This window comes from Manis pentadactyla, chromosome Y, assembly GCF_030020395.1.
Source record: "Manis pentadactyla isolate mManPen7 chromosome Y, mManPen7.hap1, whole genome shotgun sequence".
NCBI lineage: Eukaryota > Metazoa > Chordata > Mammalia > Pholidota > Manidae > Manis > Manis pentadactyla.
In genome coordinates this window covers 6,528,468-6,547,749 of record NC_080039.1, presented here as the reverse complement: position 1 = coordinate 6,547,749, position 19,282 = coordinate 6,528,468, and the positions used below count along the sequence as shown (strand labels likewise).

Sequence of the window (19,282 nt, the reverse complement as noted above, 5' to 3'; positions counted from 1 at the left end):
CAGAAACATTATTTTGTTGCTTGGGTATGGCCTATAGGTACATGGCTGTCTTAGTAGTCTCACATTTATGCACACATAATTCCTTTCTTAGATATGGGTAAAAACCAAAAGGCAAGGTTTCCCACAGAATACTTGTTCCTAGTATTTGGGGCTCTAACCAGATTCAAGGAGTCATTTTTGGTTTTGTTTTTGAGTGTCTTTCTTTTCTCTTGCTTCTGCTGCCTTGCACAGGTCACATATGCCAGCACCCGATATGCATCCTGGGTGAACCTTTCCTCAGATTGGGAACCTGTGTTGATTAGGCTTCTTGGCATCACCAACATAGACTTGGGGTAGGAAAAAAAAACCATTATTTCCAGAAAACTGCATTTCCTGTCATCAGTGAGGGGAGAATTTTGTTGCTTTGTACTGAAAGTGGAGCATGACACTTCTTAGACCTCATGATCAGACAAAAGAGCTGTTTTAGTGGGATATCAGTTGGGGTTGTCCTTTAACCTCCTTATCAAAAGCTTTTACCTGACAAGGGAAATCTTTAAAATATGTTACACACTAGCAACAGATCTTCACATCAGGTCTGGATTGTGACATTGAATATTTAGGAAAGGGCATTCTGTTAGATACTTCTTTGGAGAAACCCATTTTTTTGGCAAAAAGGGGGTCTCAAATGCTGGACTTGTCCATCAGTAATTCTCATCTAGGTAAGGGCTGTGGTATTGCTTGAAGTTATGCCAGAATGCCCCCTTTCTCAAAAACCATGGATGACTTTGTCTCTGGGGATATTCGGCAATGTCAGAATGGATTCAGCTCAGCATGAACAATGCAGAGGGCAACAAGCAACATAAAGGCAACCCTGCCTCCAAAATTCAGTGTCACAAGGCGAGAAAATCCGTTGCAGACAAATACGACTCAAATCCCACGTGAGGTTCATGTGGCAGAAAGTAACAAGTGGGTCATCATTTGATTTAGAAGATTTGCCATGATTTTCTAGGCATGACTAGCATCCTCAAAATTCACCAGCCAAATAGGAAGAATAAGGGAAATAGATTTAAATATATCAGGAGTTAGGTAGATATTCCACCATGTTTTCCTGCTGCTTGTGAAGGTGTAGGGGGGTCTATGGTTTGAGTCATAGAGCTTGGTACTAGAACTGTGAATGTTAAAGCACTATATTTTTGCCTGAATTATTGAGAAGAACCCAAAAATTTAAACATATTGATGTGGGCCCATTGCTACTCACCCTAGGTTCAGGTCTTACTAATCTGTAAGAGCATATATAGGTTTGAAGTCAAACTATGAAAATTGATTACCCCTTCAATTGAATTATCATATAGAGATTTACCCTGGAATGTTTTGTTCAAAGGTATGGGTATCCTGTTTTCCAATTCAGTCACTGATCTTTGTATGGTTAAGGGAAGTTTGAAATTTCACCTCTGTGAGAAGATCACTTTAACTTCAACAGTAACACTAACCCTAACACCCAAAACTATGCCTTAACCCTTACCAGCACCGACATCAAAACCTTGAACACACTACCACTTACCCTAATACTTGAGAAAGATACTTGATCCTGAATCACTAAGCTCCAAACACAAAACAGGAACCTAAGCACTGCAATGAACCCAAAGAGAATATCTTACTCCTAAGGATGAAACCATCACCTGAAAACCACCCTAAACTCCTGAACCCAAATCTATATCCTAACCCTGAACCCTCCAGAAACATGACAGATAACCCCTGACTTTCATTGTGATCCCTGACATGGGCCATGGGGATTGCATGCCTGTGTGGTTGCACTGTTCTCAAGGTTCACACATTTGGAACTGAAATTTTAGAGCTCTCTATATATGATACTGGACCCATGTTGTTTTCTGTATGAGATGATGCAGTTTTCAGGGCTCTTCAGTGGATGCCTCCAATGGGAAGGTTTTCTGGTATGGAGAACATTCATGAGCACCAGTGCTGCCCTGAATATATGATGTCACAGTGGCAAGTGTAATGACTATTTTCTAGAGAAAAATACTGCCTGGTGAGTACAGCATGATCCCTCTTCAGGGCTCGGAGCCTCAGCTGCAGAGTAGGCTCCTGGTGAGGTGGGGACTGAGCACCCTTGCAGCTGTATAGAAATGGGACCCAGATCCAAGTGCATGTTTGTGCTTTGGACTGTGGTGACCCATATGACTCACAAACAAAGCCATTAGGATTCTGTTCAGCCATAGTGAGTGTTAGTAGTTATCCAGGGCAGTCCTATATCCATGGTCTTACAAAAGACAGAGGCATGTGGAGGAACACCAGGTGACCCATTTCACAGACCAGCATTCCTCTTGATTAAATTGGGATGAGTAGCTCAACCTGCAGCATAAACCAAACCTTCCCCTCACACTCAAAATAAACCTCACCCCACACCTCACCCTCACCCACACATCACTGTTAGCCTGGAGATAAACTGAAAGTAACCCAAACCCATTATGCTAACTTTCAGTGAAGTCATAACTCCACCCTAAATTTACCTCTAAACCTAGAACAAAGCTCTAAACTAAGGTCACCCACACTTTATGTTAACTGACAGACACACTTATCCCTGCTGTCTTAATTCCTTAACCTAACTCAAACCAAAGCCATAGCTTCACCTTAAAGTTAAACCTTAACCTACCCTAATCCTAGACATAGCTGAACACTGACATATCCTCACCATCACCTTAGCCCACTCCTCAGTGAATCTGTAATCTTATCCTAACCCAGACTGATTACCCTAAATGTAACAATAACCGTATCTTCACTGTAAACCTAGCCCAACCCTACCCTAAACCTTACCTCTAACTTGGACACAGGATCCAAAATCCCAAACCCCAGAACTTGAAATGTAACCCCTGAACCAGAACCCCAGAGTTGAACATGGCCCTAAACCACAAACCCTGTACCATAACACAAAGCCTAACAGTTGAACACAAACTTAAATCCAAACACAGACCCCTCCCACTGAACCCAAAGCCCTCACAATGAACTGGAACCATGAACCCTTACCCAAACCCTAACCCTTACCTGTGAAGCCTAACTGTCGACTTTCTCCCTGACATCTCACCGGGAGCCTAGGGAAAGGAAAGGAACAACCATGTCCTCTTCAGACTCCATTTGCATATGCTCAAAAACTGCAGCAGAACCATTGTTTAGGTCATTGGGTCTTCCCTTTAGGTGCATGCCTTCCTTGGTAGTCACACCTTTATGTACACAAGATTTCCTTGCAGCATACTGGCAAAAACAGAAAGGAAATGTTTCCTGCTGAATCTCTGTTTCTTGTAGACTGGGCCTAAGCTCATTGAATGGAGTCTTTTGGGTTTTATTGTTTTTTGTCTTTCTTCACTTGCCTTGCATAGGACTCAAATACAAGCACCTGATCTTCATCCTGTGAATCTTTCCTCAGACTGAGACACCTGTGTTGTTTAGGTTTCTTGCAACCTTCTAACACTCACTTGGGGTGGACACACAACCAGTGGTCATTCCAGAATGCTAATTTTCCTATAAGCAATGACGTTGAAAAATTTGTTGCTCTATTTGGAAGCAGAGGTCTAAGACTCCTTAGACTTCATCTTCCTTTTGTCACAAGAGCCATTTCCTTATGATATCAGTTGGTAAATGTCCTTAAGTTCCTCTTCATCAAATATTTGTTTCTGAGAAGGCACAGCTTTTCAGATTGGTGCTGGCAATTGAAAACTATTAAAGGCAGGAGAAGCAAGAGAAAATAAGAAACATGAAAACGAATACCAAAATGCCTCCATTCAGCTGGCTTAGAGCACATTATATGAGTAAGAGAACTGTAGGAAACATTTCCTTTCTGATTTTACTAGAATTGCAGAAGGAAATCATGTGTGCATAAAAGTGGGACGACCAAGAGAGCCATGCACCGAAAGGGAAGATCCAAGGAACTAAACAATGGTTCCGCTGCAGTCCTTCAGCATATGCAACCAAAGTCTGAAGAGAACATGTTTGTTTGTTTCATTGCCTAAGGCTCCAGGTGAGGGGTGAAGGTGAGAGTCAACAGTAATGCTTCAGCAGGAAGTGTTAGGATTTGGATAAGTTTCCAGTGCATCTTGACAGTTTCTGTCTCAGTTGTAGAGGTCAGGGTTCAAGTTTTAGTTCATCTTCAAGGCTAAGGCTTTGCATTAGGGTTAAGGATTTCAAGTTTAGGTTAGGGTTCACCTGTGGGTTCTGTTCCACTGGTTAGTGTTCAGCTTCATGGGTTTGACATTTCAAGCTCAGGTTAAGGTTAATGGTTAAGCTTGGCTTTAAGATTAGTATTACAAAAAGATACCATTATGTTAGAGTTATGGTACGTAGGTTGTTAGGTTAGGATAAGAGTTCAACTTTGATTTTGAGAACAGTGAGGTGCAATTGAGGGTTGGGGTGAGGATTTGTGATAGCGTTAGGCCTACATCTAAGGTTAGGGTTACATTAAGGGCTAGTTTAAGGGTGAAATTTTGGGTTATGGTTAGTCATAGGGTAAGGGGATATGTTAGGAGAAATGTTTAGTTGTCTTTAGGTTAACAGTGAAGTATAGGTGTGTTGTCAGGTCAGGGGTCCTGGATACTGAGGATGGCGATGCCCCCCAAAAGCAGGCACCAGTGACAAGGCTCGTGGCACAGGTCTAATTTAGTGAGGTGGTGTTACAGCTTATATAGTGGGCTCCTTCCCGGTTCTTGAAACTACACCACCCAGGCAGCCTCCAGTCACAGCAGCACTAGTTAACCACACTATGGGGGATTAAGGTAGGAGAGGGCAGGCCTCCATGCTCAGAGTCTGCTTTCTGGGTACACAGTGTGTTGTGACCTATTCTGGTGAGGTGGGTTTCCCAACCAGTGGCCTGAGGGCTGGAGAGCTCATTAGTCCTGGTCTCTACCCATGCCAGGTCCCACTGGTACCTTCACTGTTTTGGTCCAGGCATTGCTCTGTTCTCAGGCATCACCGAGGAAGGCTTTGAAGGCAGCTACAGCTGTTGTCTGCTCACATGGGTGAGGATGAGTTTAGGGTTTAGTACCACATTAGGGTTAGGGTTAGTATTATGTGAAGGGTGAAGTTATGGCTTCAGTAAGAGTTAGCTTAAGTGATTAGGGTTACTGTAGGGTTTCAGGTGACCTCCAGTCTAACAGTGAGGTGTGGGGGAGTCTGAGCATGAAGGGTGAAGTTTAAGATGAGGGTAAGGGTGAAATTTAGGCTGCAAGTTGAGCATATTCATCCACAATTTGCAGAGAGGAGTGCTGGGCTCACAGTTGGTTCACCTGGTATTTCTCTTGTGCACCTGCCTTTTCTAGGAACATGGCTACAGAACAGCCCAGGAGCAGGATTCACACTCACTAGCATTAGGCAGGAATCAAGTGGCATTTCTATGATCCATATAGGTCAAAATGGCACCAAATATAAACATGGACCTTGGATTTGAACCCTGTTTCCTCTACAGCCACCTGGCCAATCAGCCCCAAACTTGCCGAGGACTGCTCCCAAATTTGAGGCCACAGGGACGGAAATGGGAATATTCCTAGGACAGAGTCATCACAGTTGCCACTGTCATGTCATATATCTATTGCAACACTGGTGCTCATGCAAGTGCTCCATACCAGTAGTTCTACCCTTAGGTACATTCCCTTTTGAGCCCTGAGAAGCTGCACCATCTCAGACAGTGAGCATCAGGTGTTAATCACATGTATGGAGAGCTCTGCCAAGGCACTTCCTAATGCATGAACTGCCAGCACACGTTCCATAACTCCTGCATCCGTCCGTCTACACTGGCATCCATTCTCCTTGATCTGGGTCAAGCTTCAGGATGAGAATCAAGAGATAGCTGTCAGGGTTCTGAGGAGCACAGGGTTAGTCTTTAGGTTTGGATATAAGGATTGAGGCTGGAGATAGATGTCAGTTTCATGCTTAGGAATCAGACCTGGAGTTTGGGGTTGCTTGCATTGCTTAGGATGTGGGATTGTTGTTCAGTCCTTAGGGTGGCGGTTTGTGTTTTCAGAAGTTTGGTATCAGGATGCAGATAAGGGTTAAGTTTTAGAGTTGATGGTTAGGATTTGAGTCAGTGATGAAATTTAGGGTTAAGGTTTGTGTTAGGCTTAGGTTTAAGGCTGCCACTTAGGATTATGATTAGTAGTTAGGGTTAGGGTTTTACACGGGGGTAGGAGATGGTTAAGGTAAGTGTTCAGTTTAGGCATAGAGTTACTCATAACTTGAGGGCACAGGGAATTGGCTTATTATAAGATTATCTTCAAGCTAACTTAAAGATGATCTCACTGAGATGAAATTTCCTAGTGAAATTCTATTAACCACAGGAATCTAAATGAATGAATTGGAAACAGAATATCCATAGCTTTGAACTAAATATTCCATGGTAAATATCTATTTGAATTAAATTTTTGGGGTAAAGAATTTTCAGTCCTACCTTTAAAACTATATATGCTCTTACAGTTTGTAGGTCAAATTCTCACAATGAGAGACAATGGGCTCACCTCAAGATGTTGGCTAGACTGGGTTCCTTCTTGACCATCCAGGCAAGAATTCAATTATTTAAACATTACAAGATCTAGGACAAAGATACATGACTTAAATCATGGGTCCCCTACACCTTCACAGCCAGCTGGAAAACATGGAACAATATATCCCTACCTCCAGATCTATTCGGTCCATTTTTCTCACTCTTTCCATTTGGAGAATTGTGATTAAACTATTTTTACCTGAAAAATCATGACATATTGCTTTTAATCAAAATATGAGCCATTTGGTACTATCTGCCACAATGAACCCCACGTATAAGACTTAGGTGAGCTTGTCTTCTTGGCTTTCCTCACCTTTGGACACTGAATTTTGGAGGCAGGATAATCTTTTCTCTTGCTTGTTGCCCCAGGCCTTGTTGGTTCTGAGCAGCATGCATTCCCACATTGCCGAATGTCTCCATTGGAATAATCATCCATCCTTGTGGTACACAACCCAGAGTAGGAGAACAGGAGGCATCCTGGCATAAATGCAAGCAATGCCCATCCATTACCCACAAGACCACTTTACACATCCCTTTTTGGCATGGAAAGTGGGTTTCCTCAGAAGAGAAACCCACATAAAGCCCTTTACTGAGAGTTCAATCTCATAATCCAGATCAGACCTGAAGATCTGTTGCTAGTGTTAAACACACTTGAAAGCTGTCCTTTATGATAGACAAACATCTGATAAGTAGTGACTACAAGATAGGTCCAACTGATGTCTAACTGAAATGATCATTTTGGCAGAAAGATTATGAAGCCTAAGTTGTGTCATGCCTCTGCTTTCTGTACAAAGCAATCAAGTTTTCCCCTTCATTGATGACAGTAAAAGTAGTTCCTGGAACCACCGGTGGTTTTGTGTTTGATCCCAGTAAATGTTTGAAAATTTCGAAGCCTAATCCACAGAGGATTTTGAGTCTGAGAAATGACTCACTCAGAATGCAGGTCAGGTCCTGGCAATTGAGACATATGCAAGGCAGGAGAATCAAGAGAAAAGAACAATCATGAAAACAAAAACCAAAATGACTCTGTCCACTGGGTTACAAAGAGCCCAGTCTATGAGGAACAGATTTGGGCAGGAAAATTTCCCCTCTGGTTTTACCAGGATCCCTTAAGGAAATCATCTATGCATAAAGGTGGGAGTACCAAGAGAACCATAAACCTAGAAGGAAGATCCAAGGAACTAAATAATGTTTCTATGGCAGTTTTTCAACATTTGCAACCAGGGTCTGAAGAGGACATTGTTGTCCCTTTCTATTCGTAATGCTCTTGGTGAGGGGTCAGGGTGAGATTGATAGGCTTCCCAGATAAGGATCCAAGGTTCCTGTTTGGTTTGAGGGCTTTAGTCTCTGGGACAGCTCAGTGCACAGACTGAGGTTTGTGTTTAGGATTTGATTTTGTGTTTGTCTTCAGGGTTTGGGGATTAGGTTTTGGTTCAGCTTTGGATTCTGATTCAAGTATTAGAGATAGGGCTCAGGGGTTCAGGTTTGGGGGGCATAGTGCTCAACTTAGGGGTGGGTGATAGGGCTGGGTTTGGGTTAGGTTTCTGGTGATGAAATCATTATGATTAGTGTTAGGGTAAGGGGGTAATGATTGGGTAAAAGTTACATTTAGCATTTGAACAACAGTGAGTTGCTGGTCAGTTTGAGGGTTGGGATGAGTGCTAGAGTTCAGGCTATATCAAGCTTTAAAGAGAGTTTTAAGTTTAGAATTAGGGGGAAGTAATGGATATGGTTAGAGTTAGGGTAAGATGGTAGGTTAGGGGAAGGTTTAAGTTTATCTAGAGCTAACAGTGAAGTGTTGGTGAAAGTGAAGTTAGAATGTAGAGCTAGGTTTAGGGTTAAGTTCACATTAGGTTTAGGGTGGATTATGGCTTTAGTTAGAGTTAGCATTATTGCTTAAGGTTAGGGTCAGTGTTTTTTGTCTCTGGGCTAATGTGAGGTGTATTTGAGACTAAAGTGAGAGGTGAAAAATGAGTAAGGATAGTATTGTCATTATGGAAAATATTATTCTTAAGAAAATCCATGGTGCCCCTAGAAATAAATGGGAATTTCCAAATATCTATTGATTTACACTTGAAAAAAAGTGTGGTGGAAGGAATAAAAGGATAAAGGGAAACTGTCTATGAGAAAGATCTGAAGGTTTAATAACTTGAATTACTTAAATTGTGTAAACAACTGGAAGTGAAATAAATGGATATTTCAGTAAATAGAAAGAAGTTCTCCTTTCAGAAACTAATTAAGGAATAATCATTTCTGGTCCTGAGGCTTTGAGTCCTGAAATCATGGACACTGCATCCCCATAACATTTTGTGTTTCGACACCTTCCATCCAAAGGACTCTTTTCAGAGCCCCCTTAAGTCTTTGTTTCTCAGACTGTAGATGGTGGTGTTGAGCATGGGTGTGACCAAGGTGTGTAGCTCTGAGGCTGTTGCACTTGAATGTGAGCTGTATGTAGCAGCAGAGCTGAGGTATACTCCTAGGCTTGTACAATAATATAAGGAGGCAACAGAGAGATGAGATGAACAGGTGGAAAGTGCCTTATACTTCCCCGGAGCTGATGAGATTACACATAAGGCTGTAATGACATTCAAGTAAGAGTAAATCGCACCAGCTAGAGGAGCCCCAGAAAGTAGCATTGCTGCTATATACATCTCTGTGTCATTAAGGGAGGTGGTAGAACAGGCAAACTGGATCACCTGTTTGATTTCACAGAAGAAGTGGGGGAACTCCAAGTTTTGCAGAGGACAGTTGTGACACCATTAAGCTTTCTAACAAGGAATGCAGGGCACTTATGACCCAGCAGACCAGAACCAGCTGCCCACAGAGCAGGGGACTCATGATGACCGTGTAGTGAAGAGGGTGGGAGATGGCCACAAAGTGGTCATAGGCCCTCACAGTGAGAAGAAAGTCATCTAACACTGCCAAGTGTACGTACAAGTACATATGTCTGATGCAGCCTGCAAAGATTATAACTTTGCATTCTTAATATATAGTGACTAGCATTTTGGGGATGGTTGTGGTGGTGAAACAGATGTCTACAAAGGACAGTGTGTAGAGGGAGAAGTACATAGGGTTTGGAGGTGGGAGTCTGTTATGACAGCGACGATGATGATTAGGTTTCCAAACACAGTGATCAGGTACATGGAGAGGAAAAGGCCAAATATGAGGGGCTGTATTTCTGGTTATTTTGACAATCCCAGAAGAATAAATTTTGAAATTTGTGTGACATTGCCTGCTCCCCTGTGGTGGTGCTTATAACTAGGAATGAAAAAATATTACAATTAATTTTCACACAAGTGCACATTCCTGACATTTGAAGTGCTACAATTTATTATATATTACAGTAAAATAATCAATATGCATTATTTATATGACTCTCAACATATTCAAGGATTCTTCTCTGACATTTCTGTTAGGAATTCCTGTCCCACTCTTAGCCTTTACCACAAGATGTCATGTATAACAGTGTTTTGTATATTTGTTTGTTCTCATTAATCTAAAATTACATGAATATTATGTTTACTAGGCTCCCTCTTTCACCAAGTTCCCCCCACAAACCCCAGTGCAGTCGCTGTCCATCACCATAGTAAGATGCTGTAGACTCACTACTTATCTTCTCTGTGTTGCACAGCCCTCCCTGAGCCTCCCCTCCACATTATACATGCTAACTGTTATGCCCCCTTTCTTTTTCCCCGCCCTTATGCCTCCCCACCCATCCTCCCCAGTCCCTTTCACTTTGCTAACTTTTAGTCCATTCTTGGGTTCTGTGATGCTGCTGTTGTTCTGTTTATTCAGTTTTTCTTTGTTCTTATCCTCCACATATGAGTGAAATCGTTTGGTACTTGTCTTTCTCCACCTGGCTTATTTCACTGAGCATAATACCCTCTAGCTCCATCCATGTTGTTGCAAATGGTATGATTTGTTTTCTTCTTAAGGCTGAATAATATTCCATTGTGTATATGTGCCTCATCTTCTTTATCCATTCATCTACTAATGGACACTTAGATTGCTTCCATTTCTTGGCTACTGTAAATAGTGCTGCGATAAACATAGGGGTGCATCTGAATTTTTAAAATTTGGCTGCTGCATTCTTAGGGTAAATTCCTAGAAGTGGAAGTCCTGGGTCAATTGGTATTTCTATTTTAAGCTTTTTGAGGAACCTCCAAACTGCTTTCTACAATGGTTGAACTAATTTACAATCCACCAGTAGTATAGGAGGTTTCCCCTTTCCCCACACCCTCACCAACATTTAATGTTGTTTGCCTTTTGGATGGTGGTGATCCTTACTGGTGTGAGGTGACATCCATTGTGGTTTTAATTTGCATTTGTCTGATGACAAGTGATGTGGACCATCTTTTCATGTATCTGTTGGCCATCTGAATTTCTTCTTTGGAGAACTGTCTGTTCAGCTCCTTTGCCCATTTTTTAATGGGATTATTTGATTTTTGTTTGTTGAGATGTTTGAGCTCTTTATATATTTTGGATGTCAACCCTTTATCGGATCTGTCATTTATGAATATATTCTCCCATACCGTAGGGTACCTTTATGTTCTATTGATGGTGTGCTTTGCTGTACAGAAACATTTCATCTTGATATAGTCCCACTTGTTCATTTTTGTTTTTGTTTCCCTTGCCTGGGGTGATATGTTCATGAAGAACTCACTCATGTTTATGTCCAAGAGATTTTTTCCTATGTTTCTTTTCTAAGAGTTTTATGGTTTCATGACTTACATTCATGTCTTTGATCCATTTTGAATTTACTTTTGTGTTTGGGGTTAGACATCCAGTTTCATTCTCTTACATGTAGCTGTCCAGTTTTGCCAGCACCATCTGTTGAAGAGACTGTCATTTCCCCATTGTAAGTCCATGGCTCCTTTATCATATATTAATTAACCATATATGCTTGTTTTAATGTCTGGAGTCTTTTTCTGTTCCACTGGTCTGTGGCTCTCTTCCTGTGCCAGTAACAAATTGTCTTGATTACTGTGGCTTTGTAGGAGAGCTTGAAGTTGGGGAGGGAGATCCCTCCCGCTTTATTCTTCTTTCTCAGGATTGCATGGCTATTCAGAGTTTTGGTCGTTCCATATGAATTTTTGAACTCTTTGGTCCATTTCTTTGAAGAATGCTGTTGGTAACTGATAGTGATTGCATTGAATCTGTATATTGATTTAGGCAGGATGGCCATTTTGATGATATTAAATCTTCCTAGACAAGAGCATGGGATGAGTTTCCATTTGTTAGTCTCTTTTAAAATTTCTCTTAAGAGTGTTATAGCTTTCAGGGTATAGGTCTTTAAGTACCTTGGTTAGGTTTATTGCTAGATATTTAATTCTTTTTGATGCAATTGTGAGTGAAAGTGTTTTCCTGATTTCTCTTTCTATTAGTTCATTGTTAGTGTACAGGAAAGTCACAGATTTCTGTGTGTGAATTTTGTATCCTGCAACCTTATTGTATTCTGATATCAGTTCTAGTAGTTTTGGATTGGAGTCTTTAGGGTTTTTTATGTACAATATCATGTCATCTGCAAATAGTGACAGTTTAACTTATTCTTTAACAATTTGGATTCATTGCATTTCTTTGCTTCTCTAAGTGATGGCTAGGACCTCCAGTACTATGTTGAATAACAGTGGGGAGAGTGGGCATCCCTGTCTTGTACCCGATGTCAGAGGAAAATCTCTCAGCTTCTCGCTGTTCAGTACGATGCTGTCTGTGGGTTTATAATATATGGCCCTTATTATGTTGAGGTACTTGCCTTCTATGCCCATTTTGTTGAGAGTATTTTTCAAAAATGGATGTTGAATTTTGTCGAATGCTTTTTCAGAATATATGGAGATGAAATATCTTTTTTGTCCTTATTTTTTAATGTGGTGGGTGATGTTGATGGATTTTTTAATGTTGTACCATCCTTGCATCCCTGGGATGAATTCCACTTGGTATTCGTATATGATCTTTTACCTCGGATTTTTTCAGACATACAGAGAAGATATAAAAGCCATTCTCCTTAAAGTTTTCCAAAAAATAGAAGAGAAGGGAATACTCCCAAACTCCCTCTATGATGCCAACATCACCCTAATACCAAAACCAGGCAAAGACCTCAGAAAAAAGAAAATTACGGACCAATATCCCTGATGAACGTAGATGCAAAAATACACAACAAAATAACTAGCGAACCGAATTCAAAAATACATCAGAAAGATCATACACCGTGTATACCAGTTTTAATGAAGAGTGATTTCATGCATTTGAAGATTATATGGTAACTACTGACCATTTTCTAGTTAAAAGGCATAGGATGGTAACTAACAAAATCTCTGGAATAGAATCATGTTGAAAGAATATAAGCAAATAAATACATATCATGTGAGATGGTGAGTGTTGGTAAAGAAAAAGAGTATAAAATGTAGTGGATTGTGTGTTGCTTTTCACTGAGAGTTCAGGAAGACCTGCAAAGAAGGTGACATTTGAATAGAGACCTGAAGATTCATGGGGACACATGCAGTTATCTGGGGAAGTGTGCTCTGCAGAGAAAGAGCCAGTGCAAAGGCATGAGGAAGATATTTTCGATATATATGCAAGACTCAAAATGGACACAGTGTTATGAGAAGAAGGAGCAAGAGGGAGAATGAGAGGCCATAGTGCCAGAAGCTGCTGAGGAATGAGGTGGGTTCCCTGCCACTGAATCTTCAAGACACAAGCAATCCATTGTCTATTTGTTCTTGAACTTCATTAATTTTGCTTTCAAGCAACCTTTGAGTAGAATGGATCCCCTTCTTATTTATGTGTACTGATTAATGTTCTTTCATCTTTCTTTTATGGATCACTTGTAGGAATAAATGAGCTCAGCTACTCCTGCTTGGAGAACTGCTTGTTCCCCACAAAGCAGACACACACTCAGTGCACTACGACTCCCTGGGGCCATTTCCTTACCAAGATCTTCTCACCGCAGACATGTTATTTAGGAAAGGAATATTACTGTTCAAGCTGTTACATCAGGTGACCTATACCTAAAGAATACAGAAATAGCACCCAATTCCAGTGGTGGAGTATCCATGGTATATGAACATGGGGCTCCCTTGTAATATGACTATTCTGCATTTAATGAAACATTGAATATGATGGGGAAAAGGATTAAGTGACTCAGCTGGTCCCTGAGAGTTTGTGAAAAGTAATAGAGCAACTTTGGCCTTGGCAGCATACCAAATACACTTATATCCCTATAATGTCCAGAATAACTAATAACACAGCAAAAGACAATTTATCCTAAAGAAAAATGAGTCATTTATTTATGGTCAAGACAAATTACAGACTGAATATCCCTTTAGAAAAAGTTAAGCACATGGAAGGAACCCAACATTTACACTAGCAAACATACAACATATGATTGTAAGGGATTTTAAAAGATGAAATGGTGAAATACACTGAAATGATAGTAAATAAGAGATTTTGAAATCAGAAAACCAACTATTGCATCTATGATCCTACCACATGTTAGCTGTTTGAATGTGGAGAGCCTTTTAAACTATTTGCCAGGATAATATCCTCACCGAGTAAGTGGGTAGCAGTATCCATCCTCCTAAAGTGGTGGACAGCTTTATTCAGTATACTTTCAAAGGAAAACATACAGTTCCTTCCTGTTAGTTCAAAGCACATTAGTTCTTACCTACCACTGGTGATGAGATAAGGGTGATTTTTTTCTTCTATCTCCCCAGTGCCTTCATTTATTTACCATCTGTCTGTCCTTTCTTCACAGCCTGATTTGAATTCCATGTTGCTTCTCTCATCTATCTCAGGCTGGTACTCTTCTAGCTAATATTTATATCAACTCAGACAGATATTTCTGTGTTCTGAGGGTAATCACCACCTTCCCTGATTTAAGCTGCCCCATTGAAAGTCTCCCTAGTAGAGAATGAAGCCCAAATTCTGTACCTTACAACATTAGGCTACACATCTGTGAATCTTCTGGGAGCTTCACCCTCACACTGTCCTATGTCTGCACTCATTGACCTCCCAAACACTGAACTTGACTTTCTTTCACCTGATGCTGCAACCTCAATGTTATCTCTGTATGCCTGCTTCCCCCTGCCTGGAGCCTTGCCCACAGGTCTCTTTGGATGTTTCCACAACATCCCCATCTTTGAATCTCCATTGCCTTTTACAGACTGCCTGTATCCTTTCTCCCCTTTACATTCCCGAGAAAAAGGACACTTCCTCACATAATGAGTTTAGATGTAGGGGCTATCATTTTGTGATTTTGCTTAATTCCAAATTTTTTCCTCCTAAACTGTAATTGAATTGAGGCATGGATCACTGTTATATATTCTTACCAACCCCGCCATTAACAGTGTTGACAGAGTTACTTAGGAAAAGTAGCTGAATCAATTATATGAATGAAGGAATGAGGGAACATTTTCGTATAGAATATAGAATATGCCAGTGATGAAAGTAAAGGTGCATAGAAATATGAACATGGGTATGGAGTACATGCAAGGGGAATGTACCCATTGGGGTGTCAGACTATAGGTTGTAAAATTTAAGTAAAATAGAATAAAAAAGGCACAAAATAAAATACCAGGGTGCATCATATATCATAAGGATACCTACCAAGTCATTTAATAATTCTCTGTGTTCATTTGCACACTTGTGTGTGTGTGCATGCATGTATTTGTATTTCTTGGTTTGTGTGAGTGCAAGCAAAGTTTGTTGCAATGGGAAATGTCTGTTTTACTCTGGAAACAGTAAAAAAAGTCTGGAATCTACTGTAGTAAATGTAAGATTACAACGATTAACTCTTGTCTATTGAGGGAAAAGCGATATGAATGACAAGCCCAATCAGAGCCAGGGTCAGAGAGAACAGCAGTCAGGTTCTCTGTGGGTTCTTCTGTGACCCCTGACTCAAGGGACTATAATCTGACTGCTCCACTCACCTTATTATGATGTTAATGTCAGCCCCTGTTCTAACTGTGATTCCTGTTTATTGACCACACTTTTTTCAATGTGGCCCAACAGCAGATGTATTGGTGCTCCTCTCATTTTCTTTGAGGCATTGTTTCCTATGTTGTTTTGGGTTTGGGAATTTTATGTCTTTTATAACATCCAATAGGTACACTCTAGCCATCATTCTGTTCTCCTCTAAAATGCAAAGCCCCTCCCCCCATATTTTATAGAAAATCCTGAACCTACATTCACAATTTATAATCTTTCTTCATATGATTTATCCCTGAGGAAATGATGTCAAACAATTATTTGGCTGTACTAGGACGTCTCCAATATCATAACATCCAGATGTGCAGGACCTCATGTTTCAGGTCATTGTTTATGGATTTCATGATTATGAATATTTGTATAGGGAAAAAGTATGGAAATGAGAATTCAAAAAGAAAAAGAATGGCAGTTAATGTAAACAAGGTTAAGAACAATGAACTTCAATAACTATATTCAATGAAATTGAATAGAAAGTTAGACAAGCTTCTGAAGAAAAAGATATAAAATAACAATAATTTAATCACACCATCATGGGACTCTAGTTATAGGTTAAATTGGCCAAGACTTGGAAATGAAAAATATAAAAAGTGCTCTTTTTAGAAAGCAGTGGAGGAAGCAGCATCTAAACTTCCAACTTCTACCTGTAGAAAAGTAAATGAAATAAAATATGTTTATGTAAAGAAAGATATTATTAGTTGAATATAAAGAATGTCTTCCACAAAGGAGTCATGATTATTGTTCTAAAAATATCTCTTACTACAAAATGCAAAGGGTAGAAATAAGGAAAACAGATGTACAATAACACATTATATATAAAGGTGATTTTTCAAAATGTTCAATAGAAATTTCTGTGTTAAAACACAATTGTAGAGTGGACCCAGTAAGACCCACTAATTGAAATATCACACAAAATTTTCATGCATCTTCCCCAATACATCTATGTAAGTAAAATAATTAAATGCTTAACAACAACATTAATGAAAAAACCTCCAATCTTTTCTCAAAAGTATGCAATCATAATAAAAACAGAATTGAAGAATTTGCAGTCAATCACCATAGACAAAGTGAAAGGCAAACAAACCCCAAAATAAATGTAGTAGCAAAAGTAATTAAATTGTCACAAAATGGAACATTTTGATATTCCTTTTTAGACTTATTACATAAATTTTAAGTGAATATCCAAAGTTAAAAAGTAATACTGTGAAATGTAAGTGTCGAAACTGCTGTTGAAAAGTATTATCTATATCCATTAGACTGGATCTTTTTAATGAATTCAACGAATGCTCAGATATGCCATTAATTTTTTTAAATGTCCTCACCTCACTGCACACTCTTCCAGACCTAACACTCCATTTTCCTACTTCTAATTGCCTGGAAAGTTCTTGGATATTTTCTCATTTCACTGAGATCACTTCATGCTTCCTACTCATTCTACATTGTTATACAACTGGAATTCTCTGCACTTTACTTAATTCTCTACAATGACCCTTATGTTGTTGAGCCCAATGGGCCCCTCTCTATTTAACATATTAGATAAATTCATTATAAATTAGCCAGTTAACCAAGCAGAAAAGAAAACCTTGGCGATCTTTAATCTCTGGCTAGTATAGTAATTTTTACAGCAGTAATCGAAATGTAACACAGATATTTATCCTATGATTTTTAGAGGAAACTGAATTTTAGTCTCTGAATTAATTATTTTAGCTTCTATTAAGTACATTTTGGGCAGTTTCTTAGGAAAACAGAATGGAGGTTCCTCAGAAAATAAAAATTAGGAGTGTCATATGACCCAGTAATTCAACTCATAGGAATTTACCCAAAGAATACAAGACATCTGATTTGTAAAGATACAGGCACTCCTATGTTTACTGTCATATTTTTTTATGATATACATGATATGGAAGCATATAAAAGTATCCATCAGTAGATAATGCATGAAGAATATATGGTATACATATACAGTGAAATATCATTTAGCCATAAAAATTAAATCCTGCTATTTACAACAACATGGATGGACCTAGAGGGTATTATGTTAAGTAAAATATGCCAGGCACAGAAAGACAAATGCCATATGATTTCACTCACTCGTGGAATCTAAAAACAAAACAAAATCAAAATAACGAAACAGCAATATACTCATTGATGCTGAGAAGTGACTGATTGTTACTATGGCAGAGGGTTTGGGGTGAGTGGTGAAATGGGTGAAGGGGATAAAGAGGCACAAAATCACAATCATATGAATTAGTCACCGGGGTAGATGCACAACATTGAGAATATGATCAACAGGTCTGTGACTTCTTTCTATGTTCACAGTAAATAGTACTTTGTGTGGAGATTTAATACTGTATATAACTTTAAAAACTGTGTTCTGTATATTTGAAACCAATATAATATTGCACACCAAGTATACTTCAATAAGAATTTAAAAAACAATGACTGGGTTGGAGGAATTAACATTGTTAAAATGTTCATAATAACCAAAGTGATTGACAGATGCAGTGCACTCCCCATAAAAATGCAAGCATCATTTTTAAAAAGAAAAAGAACATATATTCCTAAAAATTGTACAGAACCGCAAGTATCCAGAATAGCCAAAACAATCTTGAAAAAGAGAAGGCAAGGAGGAGTCATTATGATCCCTGATTGCAAACTGTATTTCAAAACTATGGCAACCAAAACAATATGATATTGGCATAAGAAAATACATGAATCAACTGAAGAGAAGAGAGAACCCAGAAATAAAATGACACATATATGGTTAATTAAGTTTGACAAATGTGGCAAGAATATATAGCATGGAAGTGGTAGTCTGTTTAGTCAATGGCATTCGGAAACATGGATCATCATATGCAAAAGCATGAAATTGGACCGTTATACGACACACAAAAATTATCTCAAAATGGGTCAAATCCTACCATTTGCAGCAACATCGATGGAGCTGGAGGGTATTATGCTCAGTGAAATAAGCCAAGCAGAGAAAGAGAAATACCAAATGATTTCACACATCTATGGAGTATAAGAACAAAGGAAAAACTGATGGAACAAAACAGCAGTGGAATCACAGAACTCAAGACTGGACTGACAGGTACCAAAGGGAAAGGGACTGGGGAGGATGGGTGGGAAGGGAGGGATAAGGGGGGGAGAAGTAGGGGGGTATTAAGATCAACATGCACAGGGGGGTGGGAGAAAGGGGAGGGCTGTACAACACAGAGAAGGCAAGTAGGGATTCTACAGCATTTTGCTATGCTGATGGACAGTGACTGTAAAGGGGTTTATAGGGGGGACCTGGTATAGGGGAGAGCCTAGTAAACATAATATTCTTCATGTAAGTGTAGATTAAAGATAACAAAATAAATAGAAAGAAAGAAAAGGGGGATTACTCCGTGATAGGATAAAACTAATTGTAAATCAATGAATAATGCATGCTTTAAATATCCTTAATTTTGATCATAAAGGGTGTCAGATGATCGGATATGGAGGTACAGTTTTCTGATAATATTCCTTTCTCTTAAAAAAAAAAAGCAGTTCCTGTGTGGTGACTTCCAATGAGTTCTACACAATGGTATAAAAGGCATATCAAAGTGTGGGCAAAGGGTCTGTTTGTGTTTAAACAGAGGATCAAAGCCTAATTGGGCTACCCAGAAAATGAACTAAGATACGATATAAAGAAAAACTTCCAACATCAGCACTACCTGGAAGAGTCATACCAGAAGATGCTCATCAAAAACCTCAACAAAGATCCACGTGCTGCTACAGCTGTAGATGCACTCATCCCAC

The 19,282-nt window shown here is 39.5% G+C and overlaps 1 long non-coding RNA gene across 1 annotated transcript in view; it reads left to right on the top strand.

Moving 5' to 3' along the window:
* The window catches only part of LOC130682167 (uncharacterized), a 42,925-nt gene extending 24,069 nt beyond the window's left edge, over positions 1 to 18,856 (top strand). The window contains exon 2 of the long non-coding RNA XR_008995427.1: positions 18,763 to 18,856. This is a non-coding gene — a long non-coding RNA (uncharacterized LOC130682167). The remainder of the gene's footprint in view (positions 1 to 18,762) is intronic.
* The last annotated feature ends 426 nt before the right edge of the window (positions 18,857 to 19,282 follow it).